This window comes from Empidonax traillii, unplaced genomic scaffold (assembly GCF_003031625.1).
Source record: "Empidonax traillii isolate 1590-97213 ecotype Southwest subspecies unplaced genomic scaffold, ASM303162v1 scaffold49:size1601597, whole genome shotgun sequence".
NCBI lineage: Eukaryota > Metazoa > Chordata > Aves > Passeriformes > Tyrannidae > Empidonax > Empidonax traillii.
The window spans coordinates 251,698-259,043 of NW_020955242.1; the positions used below are offsets into that span (position 1 = coordinate 251,698).

At 37.9% G+C, this 7,346-nt stretch overlaps 1 long non-coding RNA gene across 1 annotated transcript in view; it reads left to right on the forward strand.

Annotated features, from left to right (window-relative positions):
* The window catches only part of LOC114055162, a 14,810-nt gene extending 7,930 nt beyond the window's left edge, over positions 1–6,880 (forward strand). Inside the window, exon 6 of the long non-coding RNA XR_003570669.1 lies at positions 6,222–6,880. This is a non-coding gene — a long non-coding RNA (uncharacterized LOC114055162). The remainder of the gene's footprint in view (positions 1–6,221) is intronic.
* The last annotated feature ends 466 nt before the right edge of the window (positions 6,881–7,346 follow it).

The window sequence follows — 7,346 nt, forward strand, 5'->3', positions numbered from 1 at the left end:
GGCCTTTCCCCGCGATAAGCTGATCCGCTTCACAACTGATATTTACTCTCAGTTAGCCTCTAAGGCACTCACTGTTTTTTCTCGTCTAAGACTTGAGTTGTGGGGGTGTTTTTAATAGTTTATTTTGCTAAGAAAGAGAATCTGTCCAGCTGTTACAAACAATAGTGGTTTTGATGTGTATCAATAAAGAGTTAGAGATGTGTGTTTTCCATGTAGAAGATAAAGAGACTTAAAGCCTGCTTTAAAGGAAGGCAAACCTTGGAGAGGTTTACTTGATGTACAATATGCCCTATTATTTCATTTTTAAAAACAGTATTAAGGGATTTTTTTTTTCCAAGAAAAGAGAAAATAGTTTCATCTTTTTGATTGCCTTTTTTTTTTTTTTTCTTAGTCTCACAGTTGTGAGATAAATATTCAGGAGTTGGTAAGGTTAATGTGATTAAAATGAGTATGTGATAACGGGCTCTGCACATTAAAGATTAAGAGCTCAAATTATAGACTCCAGAGTGAAACACTCCATGAGCATTTGGGAATTTTGTTTGTGCAAGGAATGCAGGCTTAGGCCCATGGTTGCAGTTGCACAGCAGTTTCATCCTGTCTGCTGCTTTTTTGTCATGTCTGATCTGCAGAGAATTCTCTCAACTCTGTAGTGTCAGGGTGAAAATGTAGAGGTGGGGGACAAATGAGGAAATGAATTTCAGTCTAAGCGTTAGTGTTACTCTATATGAAAAGATTAGTTTTACACAAATTATTCACATTTACAAAGATCAGTTTATAGCATTCTGACTGCAGTAGTTAATTTTTATGTATAAATTGATCTCATACACAAATGTAATTCCATATACAAGATTTAATCTTTAAATGCAAGTTGAAAATATATTAGGAATTCATTCATGTAAGTATGACTTTCTTTCCCCTGTACTCTGCAGTGGTTTCCCTATGCTAAAGTTGAGTTGGTGTGTGCTTAATGAAAATTAGATGTGAAATGTAATATGTAGGGGACAAAGAAGCATTGAAATCCTTATTGCTCTTAAAAAGACAAAGCTACCTTAGATAATTTTCCTTTCTTAATCTATTAAGAATTTGGTGCATAATTCTGTTATGAGTGATTTGGAGTGAATGAAACTGAAATATTTTTAGAAGTAGTATTAGTACTAGATAGTATTGCTCACCTTTTTATGAAGCCTAGTTTTGTTTTAAAATTTAAAACCGTTTGCATTTTGAGAGGGTAATTTATAGGCAGTCTTCCATTGAGAAAGAAAAGTGTCTTGGACTTTTGTGGAGAGGGGAGCCTTGCTGTTATATCTATGAAATTTGCTAATGTTGCAACTATTGAAATAAAGTGTTTGTTTACACAACAGCAGTGGCATTTCTCCTCCTCTTCCTTGTGGTTTTGTCCAACTAGATGTTATGAGTGGCAGTTGCAGTGACTGCTAAGTGTTTAAATGATGACACCATTATGTGAAGTGATTTTGGAATGAGAGATTCCAGCCAAGAATTACATCTGCTCTCATCTCCTTCAAATCATACTCTCTGGCTGTGCAGATTATGATTGATTTGTTTGTGACAGATTGCAGGAAACAGTCATTGATTTTTCAATATTTTACCTTAAAATTATTTACAGTTGTAACCAAGGGGAGGTATTTCCATGGGCTGTCAGCCCCTGAAAGACTGGGATAATATTCCCTGCTCCCTGACAAGACAAATTACCCGTAATGAGTGCAGTAGCTGAAGGGTATACTTTTATTTTAAAATATGTCAATAACCCCAGTGACTAAACGAATATTGATTCAGCATAATGAAGCCTGAGTAATGTGAAAATGAGCTCTTCAAGGAGCATGGTAAAGACTTTCTTTTTAGCTTGTAGCAAGAAGCTTTTCATTCTTTACTGTTAGGTAGTTGAAATGTGCAATCTTAAACAACTCATCCTTAAACAGTAGTAATATGTAGAATAATGTAACAAAAGAACTTCAGGGATTTTCTGTTTGGTTTTTTTACCATTTTTTCCCCCAAGTTTTATTCAATACATTTCAGCAGATCAAACATTTAAAGAGAAAAATGCAAGTTTTCCAGGGCAGAGATAGAATTACTATTGGTGCAAATGTCTTTTGCAGTAATATTCTTCAGCCGGCCTAATGGCATTTTTAATGTGGATTCTGAGTATGGGCATGGAAATATATCTAAATAAACTGTAGATTTGATTTCATGTTATTGACTTCTTGGCATAATGATGCGTGTTCTGTGTGATCGGTCTAATATTCTTGTCCTTTAACAGTTCAGAGTAGCTGGTTTATGAGCACCTAGATATACTGTGTTATAAAACTTAGTTACCATAGTGCACATTTTTCTTTCTGTAACATGTAGCACTGCATTTTTCTTACCAAATGAGAATTTTCGAGCAGTAATTCATTTAAATTACAGTAACTTATGCAGTGCCATAGGTGCGGTGTGGAAAAGCATCTAATAGATTAATACCAATGTATTTCAATTGTTCGGGATAAGGTTTAGATTTAAGGCCATGCTGAGGTACCATTTTTTTTAACATTAAAAGTATCGAACGCTAAAAAAAAGCCACCAAACCACCCTGCCATGTGAAAGGATCAATTGGTCATTTGTATTCAAGAGCGTTGTGCAACAATGGAAAGGCTTTGCAGAGGCACTGGGTATAAATAGCTGTGTAATCCAGACATACACAAAAAGATATCTTCTTGAGGTGTTTTTGTATAATGTGTCAATTATGAAACGATGTCATAGCCAGAAGCATTTAGTGAGCATGTTTGGGCACGAAGATGACTTCCCTTATTTTCTGAGGACTGACTTCAATTGCATCCAACTAGCTTGTGAAAATCTTCAGAAGGATGTTTTCCTGTCAGCACACAGGTGATTTTTTTCCAAATGTCATTCCTTTAGCACAGCTAGAAAGTATTTCGGGAGGCACTTGAGAACCTGTGGCATTGAGAGTTAAATGGCAACCCTGGAATGTGAGATAGGTTCCTGTTTTTACTTTGTTAATTTTCAGAAAAAAATGTGTGTTACAACTGTAAATAATTGTACTTTTGAGAGGGTTTGTGCATAGCACCTGGGATTTCCAAAATACTGGAGAATTATTAATGATGAGGCAGTAATAAACTCAAATATATAGCCCTGATAACAGGGGACTTTGGGGCTCTTATTAAATGTTACAAGAAGTCTACAAATGTTCCAATGTTGAATCCTAATTTTCTGCTCAGTGGTATTTTGCACATCCCAAGTTCTCTGCCTGTTTTCTTTGTTTCTGTACCTTTTGTTTCTTTGGCCAACAGCAGGAGATGGGAGGGGAATGTTCTTTCTCTGTAGCTTTCTCACAGTAGCGAGGAAGAGGCAGATTGTTCAGGGCTGGGTGCCAGTTCTGATGCAGACTGAAGGGCAAATAAACGTTTGTTTTAACAACATCTCCTTTTCCTGAATAACACTACATGAGCTCAGTGGTACCAAACTGAATAACAGCAGATACTACTGGAGGTACTGCTGACAGCAAAACTAAAGTGGGCTCTGCTTGCAAGCCATTGCCTTGTTTCACTTGCAAGACAGGTAACAACTCTTGCTTTGCTGCCTTTCCCAAAGATGAATTTGCTTATTAAATGTCTGGCATTCTAGCTCAGGTCTGAACCACGTGCTTGCCACTATAGGCAAATGGTGCATTCTTGGCTGCAGAAAGCTGACAAATTACTTGCAAGCTTTGTGGGTGATACTGGAGATTCCTGGTACCTTGGAAGCTCTGAGGTTTATTCACATATCTCCTTTTGGTGTTAGATTTGTGCCAATTGTGAGTCCACTTCCAGGTCATTATGGAGGAGAAAAAAATTAAAACTTAGACAAAAACCATTCACAAATAATTAATTGGTTAAAAGTTCTTATGGCATTTGGGATCTCCCAGGAGCTGAACATAAACCCAACTGCTGTTCAGCTGGGTAAAAGTAAAAGCAGAAAAAGCCGTGAAATGAAGGTCATGGGTAAGAATACAGAAATCTCCTTTGTGGCAGAGAAGAGGATGGTGGTAAATCATGAAGGGCTAATATTTACAGGTCGTATGTCCCTCAGACCTGTCATGAACACAGTGCATCAGTATGTTCCTGTAGCGGAAAGGTGATGTGATGTTAATGGTGTGGGTAGTTTTGGGAACAGTTCAAATCTCTATATGTATTTAATAATCAGATTCCACTATGAATAAGGTAGCAACCAAAACCAATGGTTGATTTTTTAAAAAAGAATATTATTTTCCTATTTACTCAGCCTCTGTGTTATCTTTCTCTACAGATCAGCCAACCAAAACGAGTTCATAGTCTAAAAGGTGTGGGAGGGAAGGAGAGCATGTTAATGTAGGTGATGGAAATTGTGCTTACTGGCTGAGCTGTCCCCACACTCCCTGCCAGTTTGTTTGTTTGAAATTTAGGAACTAATATGTGATGGAACCCCAATCAGAGCAGTCGATAAGTGGGCAGACAGCACTATGTGGAATTTGCTAATCTAAATGTCATGATTAGTTGAAAACAGTTCTTTGTGCCCTAAACTGCACATGTTGAAGGTGTTGTAATTTATGAAAAAATTACTGCATAATAAAAACTGTATTGCATATATGCAGAATGTCCACGTTTTCTTGGGATGGCCATTTTATCTACTAAAAGCTGTCACTAACTTTGAGTGCTGATAGTATCACAGAGACTTTGGTATGCTGGCAAGTGGTTTATGGTGAACTGCAAGATGGAGATAACCCTAAAAAAATATGTGAGGGATCCAAGATGCTTTGAAATTCTTGCCTAACTACAATAGTTAAAAAGGCATGGCTGACTTTAATGCATGAGTGTTGAAATCTCTGTCTGGAATTATTGAAACAAGTTGAGAAACATGAACGGAATTGATTGGTGATTATTTTCCTTTGTAAATGCTGGGAAAAGATGTATTGTGCTTTCCTGTGGCTTTTAAGGAGGGCCCACAGTGTCCTTTTCTGTTTTGTTAACTTATCTTTTAATATGAAGTGTCATTCCCAAAATGAAGTACTGTCCTTGGGCTGGTGGCAACAGCTGGAGTTGCAGAATTCATAAATAATTCAAAGAGGGATAAAGGGTGGGGGATTTTTTTTTTTGTCATTTGAATCTTTATTATGTGCACACATTTCATTTTAGATATGGCATCATTTGAATTCATTCGGTATGATGATTGCACTGACCTGTCATATTTATTTTGATGTCCCTTCGAAGGACCATATGCTCTGTCCTCAGTGTGAAAAATGATGCAAGTTGCTCAGTGAAAGGCAGCTCTACTCCTGTAGGGATGAAGACCCTCGCTTCCCGTTGTCACATCGGTAGATGTACAGCTGCACTACGGTAGAGAAGGTGGAGTTGTTATGTCAGTGCAATGACTAAATGGCTGTGTAGTCAAGAGACAGGTGGAAAAAAGGGCAAAACTTGTACTGTATGGCACTCCGCTGTCAGTGAGGGCCAGTTGGTGTGAAGAACCTGGCTTGTGGAAGATGGAGAAGATTAAAGCCAACCAGAAATCTACCAAAGTGGAGGTGTGCCATAGTAGCTTTATTATGGGAATACAATTAATTACTCTGTATGTTGGAAGTGGGGTTGCCATGCACACAGCCTTCTGGGGTTGCATGGGAGTTATTCTGGATATGCCAGGCTCAGATCTTTTTCTCTGCCCAATCCATGTCCTCCTTTCCTCTTGAAGCTGCTTGCTTAGCCAAACAAAATCTTGGATTTTTGAGGGAAAATAGGCAGTTGTAGTTTTCACTGATTCTGTTGTAACCATTGCATCTGGTCCTCCATTTATTTTGGTGGCGTGTTTCTGTGGACAAGAGCTATATTTTCAAGAAGTTACAGAGAAATCTATGAATCTCAAGTTCAACCATAAGTAATGAACTTATGATAATAAGTAATGTCTGATCCCTATTGGCTGACACACATGGCTGGTATCAGCAATTCGTAGTTGGTGGGTAACAGGACTTTGTTAATGTTACCTCTGTATGCACTATTAAGATGGTAGTATTGCAACCACCTCAATATTTTCATGGTATAAGGTGTAACTGCAGCAGTGAGTGGTGATTTGTATAAAGTACATGGTCCATTGTGCTCACGCCAGTGGCAGAAGGAAGCCAATTAAGTGCAGGTTAGTGAAATACAATAACTAGAAGCTGTGAATGTGAATAACTGTATGCAAAATTGTTTCTTTTCTAGATCCTGCCATCAATGACTGAGCCTCCCTGAAATCTTCTTATCAGTTACTGCCAAGATGAGAAGGATAACAGGAAGGAGGAGTGCTTAAGTGGCTTTAATGACAGTTAATTTCATCTGTTTATCAAATGACAGGTTGTTTTTTCCTCAAAACTCGATTGTCATGACAAGATGCTTTTGGAAGTCATCTTTGTAAAATAAAACTGACAATTTTTAGGCTACAAAGAGCTATTGTATCTTTCTATACAATGTTGTCATTATGGTAAACCTCTGGAAAGTCTTTATTTTTGAAGTAATTTAACTTGCATGCTTCATTCATTTATTTGAATGTCTGTTGAATGCTATGTGAAAAGTTTCTTGCCAGAGTTTTTATTCAATAGAATAGTTATTCTTACAATGCTCAATTTATTATTGTCTAAATTGCTGTTGCCTTAACCTCCTGCAAAAATGTTTCTTTTTGGTAATTCTTAAACAAATAAGGAATGAATGAGGTTTTGTCCCCTTCATGTTTTGATCAGCATATTTTGCCGTTCAGTAAAAGCGTCTTCAACTTCCAAAATGACACAAAGAAAGGTGCTTTCCTATTCCCCCCCCTCAACAGAACACGTCTTTTGTGCAATGATTTTTTAAATATGTGCACTGCCAAGATGCAATTACTGGAAGGAGAGAGAGAAGCTGCTGGGAATGTCATGTTATGCCAAATTAAGAATTATTAGCTCTTACTTTCTCTGCAATCTCTTCGACTAGAACCCGACCTATTGCGTCTGGCGTATACTTTGACTCTAGTGGAACTAATGTGTCCTTGGAGTAGCATTTTAGAGTTACTTCAGATTCATGTTTTTTTCACAAGTGTGCTTTAAAATGCTGGGATTAACTTCAGTGAAGGCAAGAGATACAGCCTCCTTTGTCAGCAGCTGTGCTGGTTAAAGGAGGAGGCTTCTTGCACGCTTGCTTGCTCAGTCTCGCATGGAGGTTATTGCCCCTGCTAGAGAAGAACTGCTTCCCTGAGCACACCCAGACTTATTTCAGCCAAAGCTAATCGTGTCTTCAAATATTAGTTATCTATCACCCTGGGTCACTTTGATGAAAGGGCAGGGAATGCACAAACCAGCTGTGAGGACAGCGTGT